This window comes from Pelodiscus sinensis, chromosome 22 (genome assembly GCF_049634645.1).
Source record: "Pelodiscus sinensis isolate JC-2024 chromosome 22, ASM4963464v1, whole genome shotgun sequence".
NCBI lineage: Eukaryota > Metazoa > Chordata > Testudines > Trionychidae > Pelodiscus > Pelodiscus sinensis.
In genome coordinates, this window is record NC_134732.1 from 8730048 (window position 1) to 8750746 (window position 20699).

A 20699-nucleotide genomic window follows, 5' to 3' on the forward strand; every position below is an offset into this window, starting at 1 on the left:
CTCAGCAGTCCAGAACTCTGGCATTTAATTTCAAAAAGGGGAATTACGCAAAAATGAGGAGGTTAGTTAAACAGAAATTAAAAGGCACAGTGACTAGAGCCAAATCCCTGAAAGCTGCATGGAAACTTTTTAAAGACACCATAATAGAGCCCCAACTTAAATGTATACCCCAAATTAAAAAACATAGCAAGGGACCTAAAAAAGAGTCACCGTGGCTTAACCTCCATGTAAAAGAAGCAGTGAGGGACAAAAAGGTATCTTTTAAGAAGTGGAAGTCCAATCCTAGTGAGATAAATAGAAAGGAACATAAACACTGTCAAATCAAGTGTAAACATGTAATAAGAAAAGCAAAAAAAGATTTTGAGGAACAGCTAGCCAAAAACTCAAAAAGAAATAACAAGATGTTTTTTAAGTACATTAGAAGCAGGAAGCCTGCTAAAAAGCCTGTGGGTCCCCTAGATGATCGAGCTATAAAAGGAGCAATCAAGGACGATAAAGCCATTGTGGAGAAACTAAATGATTTCTTTGCTTCAGTCTTCACGGCTGAGGACGTTGGGGAGATTCCTGAATCTGCACCGTCCTTTGTGGGTGATGAATCTGAGGAACTGTCCCGGATTGAAGTGTCATTAGAGGAGGTTTTGGAACAAATAGAAAAACTTAATGTTAACAAATCTCCGGGACCGGATGGCATTCATCCAAGGGTTCTAAAAGAACTTAAATGGGAAATTGCTGAGCTATTATCTGTGGTTTGTAACCTATCCTTTAAATCGGCTTCCGTACCTAATGACTGGAAGGTAGCCAACGTGACACCAATATTTAAAAAGGGCTCTAGAGGCGATCCTGGCAATTACAGACCGGTAAGTCTAACTTCAGTACTGGGCAAATTAGTCGAAACAATAGTAAAGAATAAAATTGTGAAGCATGTAGAAGAACATAATTTGTTGGACAAAAGTCAACATGGTTTCTGTAAAGGGAAATCCTGTCTTACTAATCTATTAGAGTTCTTTGAAGGGGTTAACAAACATGTGGACAAGGGGGATCCAGTAGATATAGTATACTTGGATTTTCAGAAAGCCTTTGACAAGGTCCCTCACCAAAGGCTCTTGTGTAAATTACATAGCCATGGGATAAGAGGGAAGGTCCTTTCTTGGACTGAGAACTGATTAAAAGACAGGAAACAAAGGGTAGGAATAAATGGTAAATTTTCAGATTGGAGAAGGGTAACTAGTGGTGTACCCCAAGGGTCAGTCCTGAGACCAATCCTTTTCAACTTATTCATAAATGATCTGTAGACAGGGGTAAGCAGTGAGGGGCACATGCTGCTGTCGACGGGCACATCTGGGGCTTGCGGGGCTGGCTGGCCCAGGATGGCATGCAGCCGGTCATAGTGGGGGCAGGTGTCTGGTTCTGCCCTCCGGCCCTCGCTGGCCCGCACATAGCCCAGGCGAAGTTCTTTGACTTTAGCCCAGACCTGTTCCAGGTTCCGGGCTGGATGGCCCTGCTGGGCTAACACCTGGGCCATGCGGCCGAAGATATCAGTGTTGCAGCGCCGTGACTAGGTGTCGTGGAGGCCCTCCTTCTCCTGCCACATGTCCAAGAGGGTCTCCAGTTCCCCTGAGAACCACGATGGGGCTCTTCTTTTCCGGCCCCTGCGGGCCTCCTGCGTTGGGGGTGCAGGTGGCTGAGCGCCTGGAGCTGCCATGCTGGGCTTCGAGGTGGTTGCTGGGCACGGCAGGGGCACCGTGGCAGACCTCAGACCAGAGGTCTGAGGCACGCTCCTGCCACGTGTGCTCAGCAGCCTGCGTCTGCTTTAAGAGCTTGGGTTACCAGGAAGTCCGGGGCTCCTACGGGGTCTCCCAGCGTCCAAACCACTTTTTTCCGTTTAGCCTGCTTTTGTACAAAAGTCTTCGCTAGCTGTCTACACTGGCCCTTTTGCGCAACAGTTTTTCACAAAAAGGACTTTTGCCTGAACGGGAGCATCAAAGCTTTTCTGGAAAAAGCACTGATTTCAGACAGTATATCGTCAGTGCTTTTGTGGAAAATCAAGCGGCCAGTGTAGACAGCTGGCAAGTTTTTCTGGAAAAGCGGCTGATTTTCCGGAAAAAGTGGCCAATCTAGACACAGCCCTCTTGTGCAAGAGCTCTTCCAGAAGAGGCCAGTGTAGACAAGCAACATGAATTTCTAGCACAAGAAAGCCCTATGGTTAAAATAGCCATCAGAGCATATCTTGTGCAAAAGCACATGCCAGTGTAGATGCTCTCTTCTGGAAGAGTTTTTGCAGAAGTCTTCTGCAAAAGAGTTTTTGCATGAGAATGCACCATTGTAGACATAGCCACAGTGTGGACGCTCTCTTGCACAAGAATGCTCTGATGGCCATTTTAGGCATAGGGCTTTCTTGCACAATAAATTCCTGCCGAGCATCCACACTGCCCTCTTGCACAAGAGGGCTTACACCTGATAAAAAAGAGTGTAGTGCTTGCGCAAGACGCTCTCTCTTACCACGCCGTGCTGTAAATTTCCTTGCGCAAGAGCGGGTGGGCAGTGTGGATGCTCTGTGGATTCTTGCGCAAGAAGGGCCATACTTACACAAGAAGCCGCAAGTGTAGACATAACCCTAATGGAATCCAAATTAGCTCTGATATTCCACAGTGGGGGGGGGGGGGGTGCAGTTCGGCTATGTCTACACTGCCGTGATCTTGCACTAGAGATATGCATATGAAGCTAAGCGTGGAATATCGCCATGCCTCATTTGCATATCTAATGAGCTGCCATTTTTGCAGAAGAGGCTCTTGTGCCAGAAGGAGCTGTCTATACTGCCCCTTCTTGCGCAAGAAAAGCCCTCTTGCGCAACGCCTCTACACTGATTATTTTCAGGAATAATGGCATTGAGCAAGAGGGTTTTTCTTACGCAAGAAGGGGCAGTATAGACAGCTCCTTCTGGCACAAGAGCCTCTTCTGCAAAAATGGCGGCTCATTAGATATGCAAATGAGGCTCAGCAACACTTAGCCTCATTTACATATCTCTGGCACAAGATCACATCAGTGTAGACATAGCTTTGGTGTTTCAGGCTCTCAGACAGGGGGCCCCACCACCAGGCACACATACCTGTCCCCAGCCTCTCTTACTTCACCGGGTTTGGAACCGATGCCCCTTGTCTAGCAAGTGCTACTTAGTTGATGGCAAATCCCTCTGTCATAAAACAGTTCCACTGTTCCGCTGTCCTTGATTCACATAATCAGGGTAACAACACTTTATCCCCCCTGCCTCAATAACAGAGAGACTGGGGATCCCACAGCAGCCAAAGTGATCATTTGGGATGCTGTGAGCTCATTCTAGGTGAGGTGGGTGTGCCTATGCAAACAAGATCAGCCCCTGACGTCTTTTTGCACCACTCTCCGCAATTCACGACCAGATGTCAGGGTAGAGCTTATCCTGACCCTGCTTACACACAAGTGGGAGGCAACGTCTAGACTGGCATGATTTTCCGAAAATGCTTTTAACGGAAAAGTTTTCTGTTAAAAGCATTTTTGGAAAAGCACGTCTAGATTGGCAGGATGCTTTTCTGCAAAAGCACTTTTTGTGGAAAAGCGTCCATGGCCAATCTAGATGCGGTTTGTCACGTTGCTGAATTGGAGGGAAGCAGCCAGATCGCTGCTGCACCCCTAGGTGGGGGTGTTGGCCCCAGAAATTGGTGTGGGGGGAGCCATGTGGGGTATTGAATGGGAGATTATTGTTTGTTGATCTTATGTACGCTATTTATGTGAGTGTATAATGTCTATGTGTGTAGGTAGGAATCTGTAATCTGTGTGGAAGCTGAATATTTCTCTGAATGTGGTTGAGCATTGCTATGGACAGGCTGAGTAGTGAAGCCCTGTGGAACAATGGCACTTGATGGCCCAAAGACACACCTAAAGCAGGAGGGCGGAGAACCAAGAGCTGCCAGCAGAAAGGCTGAGGACCAGGTGACCTGCTACATACTACAAGAGGCCAGGAAGGAGTATAAAGAGGCCATGTGGTCGATGCCATTTTGTTCTCAGCTCAGCACTTCATCCCAGAGGCAGCACTGCAGGGATTGAAGAGCCCGGAAGACCTGTGAACCCATCCTGATCGTAGGATGTGCAATAAGAACTTTTAAACCAGCAGCTGCAACATCTCTGCTAGAGCCTGCATCGAGGACTGGGAGATTCGGTGCATGTAACGTACTGTACTTTAATAACCTTACTCTCGTGCTTTTCTTTCTTGTAATAATAAACCTTTAGATATAGATTCTAAAGGATTGGCCCAGCGTGATTTGTGGTAAGGTCCAGAGGGTAAATTGACCAGGGATCTGTGGCTGGTTTCTTGGAATCGGACAGAACTTGTTCGGGGTAGGTGGGATTGGGTGCTAGGACCCCCCACCTGTGTATGAGGCCCGGGGCCATCTGGGGCACGGATATTGCTGGGGTGTCGGAGGGGTTTTGCTCAGGAGGCTTCAGGCAGGTTGCTGAAGCGCTCTGTGGGACTGGTTTGTGGCCTATTTGGAGAGGTCACCAGTCGGGGGGGCTGTAAGGAGCCCCGGATTTGAGCAATTCGCCCTGAGCAGATACCCGCAGCTGTGCCCAGACACGGCCCAGTCCGTCACACGGTTTTCTGCAAAAAAGCCCCGATTGCCATTTTCGCGATCGGGGCTTTTTTTTCGGAAAACAGTACTATGCTGTCTACACTGGCCCTTTCGCGCAAAAGTCTTTCGGAAAAAGACTTTTGTCCGAATGGGAGCAGCATAGTATTTCCGGAAAAGCACTGATGATTTTACAGGAGATCGTCAGTGCTTTTCCGGAAATTCAAGCGGCCAGTGTAGACACCTGGCAAGTTTTTTCCGCAAAATCAGATGATTTTGTGGAAAAACTTGCCAGTCTAGACACAGCTGGAGAGCGTCCACACTGAGTGGATGCTCTTGTGCAAGAAGCCTGCAGTGTAGATGTAGCCTCACTGCCTGCACGGGCAGAACCAGGGCTTCTTAGTACCCTACAGGCTCTTTACCTATGTCAAGCAGGTGGAGAGGAATCTCATTCAGTTTTCTGTATGACGCCTGCAGGATAGGTTGTACACTTGTACGGCCTGACTTCAGAGCCATTTAGAAATCCTAGCTATCAAAACCAGTTCCAGCAGCCACCATTTGTTACTAATGGTACCAAAATAAACCTGCTCACTTTATTTGGATGAGTTCACAAATGGTTGCAAAATCCCTTCACCACATATAATCCTTTTGCTGTTGGGTGTACCGTGCATGTGGGGCTATGCAACTGGTCCTACTCAAGTGTCCGAAAGGTGTGTGGCAGCAGACCACAGCAGCAAAGTCCTATTCCAGTGTGACCAGAACTAAACTCAGATTCAACATGATTGGCCAAAAGAGGAAATGAGAAACTAAATTGAAGGGGAGGCAGTGTGTCCTAGAAGACAGAGCTTGACCTTGGAAACTTAGAATCTGGGCTCTATTCCCAGCTTTGCTGCTGGGTGACCTTGGCCAAGTCAAATTTACCTCCCCCCCCCTCCATTTCACTATTTATAAAACAGAACTAATGATACTGACCTGCTTTGTAAAGAACTTTGAGATCTACCGACGAAAAGTGTGATAAAGAGCTAGGTATGATTATTATTATTGGGTAGCACAGGGAAAGCACGATCCAAATGAGTACTTAATAGCCACTTGCGCACACCAAAACTGAGATAAAATAAACCTCGGCAAGTTCAAAGTTTGTAGTCTAATTATGTTCTGTCCTGTGGATGCTCAATAGGGGGTGAAAGTAATATCCTTCCAACCACTCCAGATTATCTCAATATCTAACAGATCCTATGGCACTCTAGCAAGAAGTTCAAAGAAAAAGCTTCATTAGCTCTGCTAATTACTGTCTATATTAAGTTGTCTAATATTGCAGATAGGAGAATAAGGCAAAGGACAGTGTTTGAGACACCTAGGGCCTAGCAAAGTACAACCTAGGGAAGGCCAGGGGTATCTGAAACATTGTCCTTTTCCCTGTACTTGCACATTACAATATTAAACTACTTAATATGTAATTGCTCAAACTTATGTTGCCTCAGCTTTGAAGTCTTTGCCATAGGATTTTGTCAGATGTTTCTAAAACAAAATCTACCAGGAGACCTATTAGTATCTATGACAATGGTTTAACGAACATACTTTCCAGTAAAGGGAACTGATTGAATATTTTTCACATATCCTGTAAGCAAGGCCCCAGCTGAGCAAAAGAAATGAAAATTATAGCAAGCGTCCATAAGGAGGAAAAGCACTGTAAAATCACTTTATTGATGTACCAAGATTTCAGTACCTTATCTGTGGTGTTCACTGCTTCTTCAGTAAGATCAGAGTGGTCTAGCGCAGAGTATAGAACACAAGAAAGGCCATACTGGCTCAGTCCAATGGTTCACTTAGCTCAGTATCCTGTCTTCTGACAGCAGCCAATGTCAGGTGTTTCAGAGTGAATGAACAGAATGGGTAATCACCAAGCCCTGGGGCACACTACCAAGCCCATTATTTCAAAATAATGGCTGGTTATTTCGAAATAATGACTCCAGCTTTCCATGAGGAATAATGCTTATTTCAAAATAGTTATTTCAAAATAGCATGAGTGTGGATGCTCAGCTGCTGCTATTTCAAAAAATTGACCTCCAGAGGTCTCTCACAACTGCACTTATGGCCGTTCTGGCTATACCTACGAGCTCCACTGCTCCCCTTCTCCTGCAGCAAGCTGAAGGAAAAGGGCTTGTGGCACATCTTAAGAAGAGACGAGTGAGGGGGAATTTGATAGCAGCCTTTAATTACCTGAGGGGAGGTTCCAAAGAGGATGGAGAGAGGTTGTTCACAGTAGTGACACATGGCAGACTGAGGAGAAATGGTCTCAAATTACAGTGGGGAGATCTAGGTTGGCTGTTAGGAAAAACCATCAAGGTCTGGGGTGAGGAGACCAACCTCCAGGATCTCTGTACCAGGAAGAGAAATGCCAACGTGTATGGCCAGCTGCCTGGCTGAGAAGGGGCACGTGAGGACCATCTCCCATGTCTACATGAAAAAAAAAAAAAGGATTTCCGGTAGTCTTACAACAAGGCCAGGGAATGGAGTGGATGCTCTGGGGTGGCTCCTCACACCTGCCACTATTACGAGCAGCTCAATGTCATCCTGGGAGGGGGACCAGTCATCTCCCCCCCCATCGTTGTCAAGTCCAGCAAGCACATGAACAACGTCAGTCTCCATGAGGGTGGGGTTGCAGAGGACAAGGAGGAAGAGGAGAATCAGGCCAGCCAAGCCACCATGCATGCCAGCCAGGAGCTGCTCCTCACCATGGAGCCAGTCCCCCCTCCTAGAACGTCTCCCAGGCCTCGGATAATCCTGGTGAAGGCACTTTCAGGTGAGGTCTAGAACTTCTCCTCTACACACCTGGGGGGCAGGCAGCAGGCAATGAGGGGCTGTGTACTCCTCGCTCGGCTTAGTCGCCTTGGGGATTGCACAACAGCCTGTGCATGTGTTTGCCCGTCCGGAGCACTCAGCTCCATGATGCTCTCACAAAGGAGTCTCTTGCTCTCTCTCACAAGGTTCCTAGACAGGCTTGCCTTACTCCACTCTCCTTGGTGGGACACCTTCCCACGAAAAGGCACCACTGAAGGAGTTTGGGGTCTTGGAAACACACAGAAGTGTCACACATGGCACAGGCTCATAACTGTACTCAGGCACCATCCACTCATGGTCAAGCATGGCGATGCAGAGACCGATCCCCTGCATGGGAACCTTCTGGGGAGAGGAAGAGGAGGGGAACCCAGTAGCACTCTTGCCAGCAATCAGCCTCTGCCACTCACACACACCTCTCCCAATCCCCCCTCCTTCAGCATGCAGGGATAGAAGTTCTTTTGGGGCCACTGGCAGTGTGTGGGACTCAGAAGGCAGCCAAGCCACTCCGTCCTCCCCTCCTGCCCACAGGCTCCTGGCCTGGCTGGCACCTTCCCATGCCTGCTTGTACTCAGGCCGTGGGAGTAGTGAGGCCCTTGTAGGATATTGCCCGCTGTCCAGGCAATAGATGGCCTTGCTCGAGGTACATCGCCATCGTCTGAACCAAGATCTTTGGTGTCAGCACAGAAATTAGTCTAGGCTTCATACATGGTGTCTCTTCGCATAACTGTCCTTGTCACTTTTCTTCATGGTCAGGCCAGCTGAGAGTATGCTGCATCCACCATCTCACACATCATCTTCCTGACTCCATGGGATCTGTCGGAGAAAGGGAACCCAGGAAGATCTGCTATAGGACCAGATGAGGGCTCAACAAGGAGCACTGGGATCAGGACGCTGACCGGGAGGAACACTGGGCTGAGAAGGAGCAGCGGAAGGACATTTGGGACAGCTGGTGCATCTCTGTGATGGCGCACATGGTTTCATAAATGGAACGGGCCGCCAGTCACCTCCTCACCTCTTCCTCCCTTCTGCCCCCTCACCATGTTTGGCTATCCACCACCATCAGGACCCCCAAACACATAGCTGTGGGACCTCTCAGGCAGACAAAACCTCAAAAGCTACCCAAAGCAGGTGCCAGTCCCATCCCCATCCCTGAGCTCTTCTTTTTCACTCTCCCCCATTTCAGGTTCTTTCCCAATTCCTTCCCAAATAAACAGAGTTGTTTTTTTCCAAAAGAAGAGAGGCTTCTTTATTTGCTCTGCAGGGGAGGGGAGAATGTTGGAAGAGAGAACAGGGAAGGGAGGGTTGGGAAAGGAAAGGCACATAGGGGCAATGCAGGCACACAGGGTCTCTCCAGACCCAGGAGAGAGTCTCACAAGTGACTTTGGCTAAAACTCTCCCTCAAGGCCTCCTGGATGAGCACAGCCCTTTGATGTGCTCATCAAATGGCAATGATGTCCAGCTGCTCATAAGTCCTGGCCAGTCATTCAGCCTCTGCAATCTAGCCTGGCAGAAAAGTCTCCCCGTAGATTTCAAAGAGGTTGTGGTACACAGCAGGCTGCCACCACATAGGGCTTATTCATGTCCAGACAGGTGAAGAGACTCCTGAACCTCCCCTTTAGGCAGCCAAAGGCACACTCCTCAACCTTGCTGCACCTGCTCAGCCTGGTGTTGAAGTTCTTCTTGGTAGGGTCTAGGCTGCCCAATTAGGACTTCATAAGCAAGGGGTAGGCTGCACCACCCAGGATTCAGATCAGCATCTCAATGTCCCTGACCCTGATGTGTGGTCAGGGAAAAAAGCACCAGCATGCATTTTCTGGAACAGACAGGAGTTCCAGAAGATGTGGCATTGTGTGCCTTCCCTGACCAGCCGATGTTAATGTCCGTGAACCATCCCTTATGGTCCACCAGGGCCTGTAGCACCATAGAGAAGTACCTCTTTCTGTTTTATAGTCAGAAGCATGGTGGTCGGGGGCCAGGATAGGAATAAGAGAGCTGTCTATGGCCCCCCTGCAGTTGGGGAAATCCATGGCAGGAAAGCCAACCACGATGGCATCAATGTTCCCTAGAGTGAAGACTCTCCACAAGAAGATGTTACTGATGGCCTTGAATACCTGCAGGAGCACGGCCTTCACCATGGATTTCCCCATGCTGAACTGGTGGGACCCCCCCCAACAGCTTGTTCCAGGGCCTCCAGTGACTGTCAGCCTCACTGGGGCTATGTCTACACTTGCGGCTTCTTGCGCAAGTACAGCCGTTCTTGTGCAAGAATCCACAGAGCGTCCATACTGCCTGCCTGCTCTTGTGCAAGGAAATTTACAGTACGGCGTGGTAAGAGACGGCTTCTTGCTCAAGAGCTATGCTTATTTTTATCAGGTGTAAGCCCTCTTGCACAGGAGCTCTTGCACAAGAGGGCAGTGTGGACGCTCAGCCGGGATTTCTTGCGCAAGAAAGCCCTATGGCTAAAATGGCCATCAGAGCTTTCTTGCGCAAGACAGCGTCTACACTGGCATGGATGCTCTTGCGCAAAAGCACATGCCAGTGTAGACGCTCTCTTCTGGAAGAGTTTTTGCAGAAGAAGTCTTCCGCAAAAGAGTTTTTGTGTGAGAATGCGCCAGTGTAGATGTAGCCTGTCTGCGAGGAGCAAGTTAAATACCCAGCATAGCTCTCTGACTCTGGAACCCACCCCCCATTTGAAGAGCTAGCCACTGCCCTGGGCTGGGGTTACACCTTGGGTTGCCAACTCTCCGAGACCAGACGGACCAGATGCAATTGCCACAAATGGCATAAGCTTCAGGAGAGTTGGCAACCTTCCCACAGTTGGAAGCAGCTGCAGAGCCCTGAGCTGGCAGTGGGACCCCAAGCAGCAGCAGCAGCAGTGCTGGTGGTCTGGATTCCAGAGACAGTGGGTAGCAGGATTTTGGGGGACGGTGAAGCAGGATCTCAGAGGGGCCACCTGGAGGTTGGGATCTAGGGCTGGTGAAGTTGGTGGCAAGCTGGCCATGGGACTGGCCCCTGAGCATAGGGAAACCAGGTACAAAAACAGGGGGTGCTGCAGCACTCTCCTCTCTACACCTCTGCTTCCCATGACTATGGAGCTAGCTTGTTTTCCAATGCCAGATCCTTACGGAAAGAGGGCACAATCCTTTTATCTCAAAAAAGCCACACCAATGAACACTAGTAAAGGATCTGCACCCCAAAACTATAGGGTTCCTTCTCATTATCCAGACCCTGTTAAGCCTTCTCTCTCATAACCATAATACAGTCCAGCAACTTGAGCAAGATCAAAATGATTCAGGCCATGAGTATGTTTATTGACTTTAGTGAAGAGTTCCAATAGATGCAACAAGTAATAAAATCATAAGGTTGATACCATTATTCGAATGGCAGATCTCCTCACAGATGCCATAAATAGGTACATCTGCATGAAGCTATAGCACTTTTTATGCAGCAAGGTGCTCTGTGTGTGTAGAGGCAGGAGGTAAGGCAATGAGGTAGTGTTAGCAGCAAGAAGGCAGTTAAGGTATCAGCAACAAGCACACAGCAATGCTCTCAATAAGGCTTAGTGGTGGCAGCAAAAAGACAACTAAGGGTTGTCTGAAAGCTCTCTGAAAGTTTCTGTCTTTCCAAGTTCCATCTGGCACTGGAAGAGGAAGTGCCAAAGTATAACACCAGAAACTTAGCTGGAGGTAACAAGTATCGCACTCTAGCAAGGAACTCTGTTCTATGAAAAAGGCCCAGGCTTGCTATGTAAACTGAAGAGTAGGACTGGCTGGTACGTGTCCATCTAACCTATTTATTGAAGAAAAGTTGGCTTTTTGACAAACAGAATTTCTATTTTTATTTTGAAATGCTGCAACAGAGCCTGATGGAAGTTGTATTTTCTTGCTTTGTGGCTCAGTTCTCCTCTATGAGCCATATTCTCTATGGGTATGTCTACACTACCCTCCTAGTTCGAACTAGGAGGGTAATGTAGGCATACCGCACTTGCAAATGAAGCCTGGGATTTGAATTTCCCGGGCTTCATTTGCATAAGCGGGGAGCCGCCATTTTTAAATCCCCGCTGGTTCGAACCCCGTGCAGCGCGGCTACACGGGGCTCGAACTAGGTAGTTCAGACTAGGCTTCCTATTCCGAACTACCGGTACACCTCTTTCCACAAAGTGTACCGGTAGTTCGGAATAGGAAGCCTAGTCCGAACTACCTAGTTCGAGCCCCGTGTAGCCGCGCTGCATGGGGTTCGAACCAGCGGGTTTTAAAAAATGGCAGCTCCCCGCTTATGCAAATGAAGCCCGGGAAATTCAAATCCCGGGCTTCATTTGCAAGTGCGGTATGCCTACATTACCCCGCTAGTTCGAACTACCGGGGTAGTGTAGATATACCCTATCAGACTTCATCTCCCATGATGCAGCGTGGCCATGCAGCTCTTATGATACTCAGCCTCCTGAAGTGGGGAGGTCAGGGTCCATCTTGGGGGACATCGTCCAACCAGGGAGCCTAGCTATAGATTAGAATGAGCACATGAAGCTCCAAACTACATTCCCATGAAACACTGCAGTAGCATTTCTGAATCAATGTATTTGAAGTTTTGGACAACATATTGTTGTGTCTGGAAGAACTATTTGGGATTTTGACTTTTTGCTGAAATGCCAACATTTTTCATGGTGGGAAAAAAATCCCAACCAGTTCTATTTAAATGGCTTGGTTGAGATGGTGTACTATGAGATGCTTAATGCTACCGAACCTCTCAGCCTTTTTTTGCCTGTGGCTTTTTCTGCTTCATTTTCCAAGGAAGTTTTGAATTAGTTCAGAGCACTCCTTGTATTCACAGTTACATGATTCCTTTCTAATGACTGTCATTCTCAGATCAAGGACCCAATTCATTGTTGACTTGAGTAACCATTAAGGTCTTGTGGAGATAGGCAAAAATCCTTCCCCCCTGTGACGTAGTGGGGGTACCTGGCTGGTTTCTATGCTGCTGGCTCTGGGGTAACCCCCACTGGCTGCCATGGGTACCACGACCCAGTAAAACAGGATGAGTCACTATGCAAACCAGTAGGGCCAGACACCCCCCATGGAGAGGAACAAAGGAAGGTGGAATGCTGCCCTGGCTGGGGGGCAGGGCTGGAAGAGAGTTAGTTAGTTGCTGTCTGTGAGCATGGAGGAGACAGCCTAGGGAGAGAGGCTGGAGTTTAGGGGCCCAGTCTCTCCCCAACTCAAGGGAGCCTGAGGCATCCTAGCCCAGCTCTGGGACCAGATTACATCTGTGCTGTATCCTGGAGAGGCAATAAACTTCCTCTACTCCACCGGCTGGTGCAGTCTGTTTGTGCCATTTCGGGGTGCAGGAGACGGGGGACCCCCAACGCGCCGTCACACTGGTGTCAGGGGTGGGATGCACTGCACCCCGTGGATGGAGCTTCCAGCGGCGAGCGACAAGGCACTGTAGAAGCAAGAGCCCTGGAGCAAGGCGTGCTGGAGACAGAGCGAAGCGGTTTCTGGGAATCGTGGGGTGCTGCAGCACTAGACTGGTGAGTCTGCACCGAGGGGACCAGCGGGCAGATGGCCTACGCCCGACTCTTGAAGGCAGAGCTGGTGGGGCTGTGCAGAGCGAGGGGCTTGCCTGTGCAGAAAGCAGCCAAGGCCCAGCTGATTGCCCAGCTGGAAGAGAATGACCAGCCACAGGGCCAGGATCTGGTCCCCAGGGGAAGCAGCCAGACCCCCCCTGAGAGTGTGTCAGGCTCAGAGAGGGGGAGGAGCGCTGGAACCCACCGGAGAGATGAGACAGCATCTCCCGGGAGGCCTGCAAGCCGTAGCCCATCTAGGGCAGGAGCCAGCCCAGCGGAGCTACGGCGGCTGGAGATCCAGCTGCGGATAAAGGAATTGGAAGCAGAGGACCGAGAGAGGGACCTCCAGGACCGAGAGAAGGAGCGCCAAGATCGAGAAAGGGACCGCCAGGACCGAGAGAGGCAGCGACAACATGAGCTGGCCATGGCAGAGCAGAGAACCGGCGGGGCACCGGCTGCGCCAAGTGCCGATGGGCCCCAGGGTCCCGGGACTGCCAGACGCTTGGAGAGGCTCGTGGTGGCCCAATTGAAGGACGTGGGTGACATAGATGGGTTCCTCAGTGCCTTTGAGAGGGCCTGTGGACTGCAACGGGTTCCCCCAGCTGACTGGCTGCAGGAGCTCATCCCCGCACTGAACCAGGAGGCGGCCGGAGTGCTCAGTCAGCTGGAGGACCTACAGCCAGGGGATTACAACCGAGTCAAGGAGGCCCTGCTGCACAAGTTTGGGCTGACCCCCGAGATGTACAGGAAGAGGTTCCGGGGGGTACAGAAAGGGCCACGGGAGACCTATGTGGATCTGGCCTCCCGCCTGTCGCAATACGGCCGCAAGTGGGTGTCTGGAGTCAGAGCCCAGACCGCAGAGGAGCTGCTCAAGCTGTTCATGATGGAGCAGTTCTATGAAGCGTGCCCACCCAAACTGAGGCTGTGGCTCAAGGACCGGAGACCAGAGAACCCCCAGGAGGCCGGGAGGCTGGCGGATGAGTTCACAGAGAGCCGGTCCGGGTGTGAACGGGAGTCCCGGAGAGAAAGGGAACCGCGCAGAGACCGGATCTCGGCTGAGCGACGGAGGGAGTCAACTACGGGGCAAGACCAAGGAACAGGTCGTCTGTGCCCCAGAGAACCAGCCAGGGCCTGGACAGAGACAGCCCAAAGCCTAACTTGCCATCGCTGTGGGCAAAAAGGCCACAAGAGGGCTCAGTGCACCAGGTCCCAGGACCGGGGACTTTCCAGGGTTAACTGGCTGGGGCGGGAGGAAGGGCAGGCTGCCCCAGAGGCAGGGGCTGGCAGGCAAACCTCAGCTCAGAGAGAGGGGAAGGATGCTCAGTGCACCTCCCCTGGGAGGTCTGATTCTCAGGAGGTGGATTTCTCCGTGTACCGGGTGGGGGCAGGACGGCCCCTGTGGAGCGAGTGCCTCATAACCCTGGAGGTGGATGGTAGGAAGGTGACGGGTTTCTGGGACATGGGGGCGGAGGTGACGCTGGCCCGATCCGATATAGTGGCCCCAGAGCGGATACTACCCCACACGCAGCTGACCCTGAAGGGCATAGATGGGTCCCCGTTTAAGGTGCCTGTAGCCCGGGTGCATCTGAAATGGGGGGCGCAGGAAGGCCTCAAGGAAGTGGGGGTGCACCCGCACTTGCCCGCCGAGGTGCTGATGGGGAATGACCTAGAGGAGTGGCCCCATGAATCCCAGCGGGCTCTAGTCACCACCCAGAGCCAGTGGGGGGCTGACAACGTGGGTCCAGGGAAAGACTCCTGGCAGCGTCCTCAGGGTCCCATCCCAGTGGACACGGGGTCCAGCCAGGCTGGGACTCCGGACCTAGGTAAAGGTGGGGAAGAGGTCCCGATACTTGCCTCAGCAGCTGAATTCCAGGCTGAGGTGCAGGCAGACCCCTCCTTGCAGAGGCTGAGGGACCAGGCTGGCCTCCGTGCAGCTCAGTCCCGGGGGAGAGGTGGCCAGGAGAGATTCCTGTGGGAGCGGGGATTCCTGTTCTGGGAATGACTTCCCCCCAGGAAGGCGAGGGCATGGGGGGGTCCAGCGGCAGCTGGTTGTCCCCCGAAGGCATCGCCTCAAGCTGCTGTATTTGGCCCATGACTTCCCCGTTGGGGGCCACCGGGGGATCCGGAGCACCCGGCTGAGGCTGCTCCAGCACTTCTATTGGCCGGGAATCTTTACAGCCGTGCAGCGGTACTGCTGGTCCTGTGACTCCTGCCAGAGGGGCGGGAAGGCCCAAGACAGTAGGAAAGTGGCTTGGGGGTCTCCACCCCAGATAGAGGACCCTCTGGGCTCGCTGAGAGAGCTATGGGAGGGGAAGGCCTCCCTGGATGGAGCGTCGGGTGTGGAAGCCGCCCTGGCTGTCCAGAGAAGGCTCGCTGGGCTCATGGCCCCGGCCCGAGAGACCCTGGCCAGAGATCAAGGCCAGCGGAAGGGTGGGTGTGACCCCCGAGGACAGGCCTGTGCCAGTCGCCCTGGAGTGGGGCAGCGAGTGGACAGAGGGAAGCCAGCTCATGTGGGGCCTCGCCACGGCTGGCCCGAGTCAAGGGGAGCACCCATGTCCCCAGGGCGGGTTCCCACGCAAAGGACCCGAACTTCCCTAGGTCACGAGCGGAGTGACCCTGCTCAGTTTGCTCTCGGAGGGGGGAGAACTGTGACGTAGTGGGGGTAACTGGCTGGTTTCTATGCTGCTGGCTCTGGGGTAACCCCCACTGGCTGCCATGGGTACCACGACCCAGCAAAACAGGATGAGTCACTATGCAAACCAGTAGGGCCAGACACCCCCCATGGAAAGGAACAAAGGAAGGTGGAATGCTGCCCTGGCTGGGGGGCAGGGCTGGAAGAGAGTTAGTTAGTTGCTGTCTGTGAGCATGGAGGAGACAGCCTAGGGCGAGGGGCTGGAGTTTAGGGGCCCAGTCTCCCCCCAACTCAAGGGGGCCTGAGGCATCCTAGCCCAGCTCTGTGACCAGATTCCATCTGTGCTGTGCTGTATCCTGGAGAGGCAATAAACTTCCTCTATTCCACCGGCTGGTGCAGTCTGTTTGTGCCATTTCGGGGTGCAGGAGACGGGGGACCCCCAACGCGCCGTCACACCCCCCAATATAGTTCAGTCAATCTAGATCAGTGGTCTCCAACCTTTTTACACCCAAGATCACTTTTTAAATGATAGACCAAGCCAAGATCTACCGCCCCGCCCCTTCCTTGAAGCCCCGCCCTCTCTATTCTCCTCCTCTCCATCACTTGCTATCCCCAATCCTTATACTGCTGCTTTAAAAAAAAATTTCTGTAGGAAGAGGTTTTTTCCAACATTTGGCCTGTCTAGACTGGACCAAATGTCAGAAAAAAACCCTTCTTTTGGAAGCCACCTTATTCCTTGTGGAAAGAGGAATGTAGGGGTGACCAAAAGAGCCTGTTTGCTCTTCCACTAAAAAAGTGGAAGAACAAACACAACCCTGGATGCAGAAGAGTTTTTCTGGGATATCTCCAGAATCCTGAAAAACTCTTTCAGTCTAGCTGGACCCTTGCTGTGTTGAGACAGGATGTGTGGGCTCTGGGGTGGGAACAAGGGATTTGGGTGTGGGAAGGGGTGAGAGGTGCAAGCTCTGGGAGGAAATCTGGATGCAGGAAGGACACTGGCTCAGGGAGGAGGCTCCAGACTGTGCAGTGTTGGGATACTAAGCAAGCCACAGGCTTGTGGATGTGAGGGCGCAGGAATTTGGGTTGGGGTATGTGAGGGGCTGAGGGCAGGAGGTTCCAGTGTTTGATAGGCTCAGATCTAGGGTCTGGGGAAGGGGGAATGCAGGAGTGGTTGTGACCAGATGGGGGCTTGGCCTCAATTGGGGGTTTGTTGGCTAGGCTTCATTTTTAAATAAAATATTATGTTAAACACAAAAAGTTTCTGCATTTATGAGAATGGCAGGAAACCTGCCTTGATTCAGGGGTCACTGACCCATAGAAAAGTCATTTGGGAGCAGGGGACACAGTACTGGGGAGGGGTGCTACTGGGTTCTGGGGCAGGGAACAGGGTGCCAGTGGGGGCAGCGGAGAGGGGGCAGAGTGCCAGGACAGGTTTCTGCAGCAGGGGACAGGGTGCTGGGGGGGGACAGGTTTCTGCAGAGGGGAGCAGGGGGACAGGTTTCTGGAGTAGGAGACAGGGTGCCAGAAGGAACTGGTTTCTGCGGGGGGGGGGGGGGGGCAGGGTACTGGGGGACAAATTTCTGCAGGGGGGGCAGGTTTCTGCAGCAGGGTGGGGAGGCAAGGGAGAGGGAACAGGGGGCCAGGAGGGCGGGGGACAAGTTTGGGGCAGAGGAGAGGGAACAAGGTTGGGGGCAGGGAGTTCCCTACACCAGCCACGGAGGGAAACCTCCGACCCACGCTCCCTCCAGGCTGACCGCAGGACAGCCGGGCCGGAGCGAAGAAAAGTGGCTGCCCCACCAGCTGGCCATGGTGCTCAGCCAGGGTGCCACCAAGCTCCACGTGGGCAGGTGCAGAGGGGAAGCCGCTGATCAGCTGGAGCGCGGGGCAGCCTCTTTCAGCTGAAAGCCACAGTCAGCTGGCTGGGGTGTTTCAGCCCTCCCAGCTCCCACCATTCCTCGCAGCTACTCACCTGTGTTGTTGCTTGGTGAGTAGCTGCTCCTCAAATGAGGAAATCTAATGTAAATGTACTGCGCAGGCGCGCAGTTCAGAGAGGGCTCAAGAGCTACTCTTAGAGCCCCTGAGATCTACCGGTAGCTCACGATCTACTGGTTGGTGACTACGGATCTAGATTAACATGATTGGAAACCTCATCTAACATTAGAAGGTCGAGTTGTATCTGCTTAAACAATAACTTGCAGTGCACTCGTGCAAACTGAACAACAGGCAAGGCAGTGGTGAATTGGGCCCTTCTTATCTGTACCTATTGTGCTAAGGCCTAAATCCCTGAGCAGAGTCCACCTGTCTGTCTGTAGAGATTCGTACAAGCAGAAATCAATGAGCCATATAACAGAAGAATATTGGCATCCCATCACGTGCAAATCAGACAATGTGAATTGATACAATGAGGAAGGAATAGGGTAGAGTGAAAAAAAATCCTGGCAAGACATTATTGTGTTTCAATCTTTCACCTTCACTAGGCAATGAGATGTGCTAGAACATTAAAACAAACAGACAGCTTTTGGTGTTTACAACAAACGTTTAAGCAGGAGCGTTAGAGCCAGAGGTGCTCCACTGAACATCTGGAGCTCTGCGAAACGATGTGATTACACAGTTGTGTTGCATTCATTAAGCTATAAAATCACCGGTTATGAAGGTATGGAAGGGACTTTCACATAAACTATAAATTATTGCCAAAAAAATGATAAGCTTGGCAGATATAGACTTGCCCCTATCCCGCACTTTGGAATGAGATCCCTAGTGTAATTATGGCAGGTGCCCAGAATCCATGTCCCTTGCTCATCCTCAACTGCAGACACATGTACTAGCATTTACTTCAAAGTTGCATGTGTGTGGGTCAGTGAAGCTGCATTGACAGGCTCTGGATTAATCAGCACTGGCAAGAGACTCCAATTATTACCTCTCTCTCCAAAGTGCATAGCAACAACAGTGTAAACTTCCATCCTGGAGCTGTTCCTCTGTTCTGTTGCTTGGCCTACACACCTCAGACCTGACTTGGCCAGACTGCTTCCAAGGCCAAGGGTTAATTTAATGCCTGTTATCCATTCAATCCCGAGTCTCTTTGCTGACACAAGAAAAGCTATTTGAAGCCCACTGTGATGATTTTTCTGTGGCATGGACACCCAGCCATATTTGAAACTGGATTCTACCAGCTTCTCATTTAATATAGCCCCCCCAAACAGATAGAAAAATAGTAAGAAGATGGAGTTACCTGTATTGTTTAATTTTGGCTCAGTTCTTAGGAGGTTGCTACTTCTTTCTGTGGCTCTGTCGCTGAAGCAAACATGTACGAATTAGGACTCCTGGCTTTTATTGCCAGCTTTGGCACTAATTCGGTGTGTGACATAAAGTTCTTTCACTTCTCAGTGGCTCAGTTTCCTTACCTGTAAAACAGATCACACTGACATGACACTTGAGGTTTTAATTAATTTTTACAGACTGCACTAACAGTCAATTACGTGCAATTATTTATCCATAAATGTCATCTAAAGAGCCCAGCAAGCAATGAAAGTGTTGGGAAAGCTGCTAGACAATATTGACCTCATGTGCTTGGGCAAATTCTCTGGTTTGACACTGGTCAGCCGCCAAGGGTGCCAGACTAGAAAGGTTCAACCTGTAGCAGGACCCCACTCCATGAGGATTCCTTTTCATATGTTGTCAAAGAAATTCAGCTTACATTCAGTTTTCTGTGTGGAACAGTCAGACTTCAAGAACTTTCTTCCCTTCTACCAGTAACAGGAAAGTCCGATCTCCCAGCTCCTGTGATGCTCTCAGCTAGTAGACCTGCCAAGAACCTCATGGGAAGCAGTTTGTGCTGGCTGAAGTTGCACTGACAGGTTTCAGAGGTAGCCACATTAGTCTGTTAAAAAAAACAACAATAAGGAGTCTTGGAGCACCTTAAAGACTAACAATTTTATGGCATAAGCTTTTGTGAGTTCCAACATGCATCTGATGAAGTGAGTTGCAACTCACAAATGTTTATGCCATAATAACATTTTTAGTCCTCAAGGAGTTAGTGCAGGAGTCAGGGAAGGGCTTTGAGGAGGTTGGGAGGGGTATGCAGGAGGTTGGGGGGCGGGGATAGGGTAGGAGAGTGAGAGTTGGGGCATGAGGAGGGGCTAAAAGAGGTAGGTCCCATCCAACATGGGCCTTTTCTCTCTCCCAGTTACCCCTGGCTGCCAGGGGCCCTTTGTCTCTCCCCAGCTCCATCTCTCAGCTGCCAGGGTCCCCTTTTCTCCCCCCAGCCCTCTCCCTCAGCTGCCAGGGGCCTTTACCCCCTTTCCCCTTGGTGCTGCGGCCAAGGGCTGGGAGTGGGAGAAGGGATTTGGAGCAGGGAGAGGGCTGGGGGGAGAAAAGGGGACCCTGGCAGCTATTTACCAATGTGCTGGAGGAGTTTGAGCCCTGCTGGCCCTCCCTTGGTGGTACAGCTGCTTCTGGTGGACACTCTGCAGGATAGCTCTCCTCTGCTTGCTCACTGTCCCCAGTGGCCACTCTCATATTGCATCCATCTGAACAGCAGCCCCTCTCATTGCATGTTATGGAAAACTATCCTTTTCCCAGCACTGCAGATTGAAGCCTACTAAAAAGGGCACATTCATCACCTCAGACAGTTGCAGTGAACATGCTAATTACTTATAACAGGAGAGAGGTCGGACCATGATCCCTGTAGAGTGGTGAAGTGTCAAAGGTACAGTGCTGGTGACTACATATCAGACAGCAAGAGAGGAAGTAACATGTTTGTGTTCCACAACCATTCTTATAAGCAAAAATAGCAAGGCATGATTAGGCTTGAAATGTGATTGGGCTGCCGTAGCTACTGTTTAGCAACAGACTTACCCTGGAGCTAGCAAAGCACCTTAGTATTTTAACCAAATCTATAAGTCATGAAGGCTTCTTTCAGGAGTGTGACAGACCGGGCCGTATCTGGGCACAGCTGAGGGTGTCCGCTCAGGGCGAATTGCTCAACTTCGGGGCTCCTTACAGCCCCCAGACTGGTGACCTCTCCAACCAGGCCACAAACCAGTCCCACAGAGCGCTCCAGCAGCCTGCC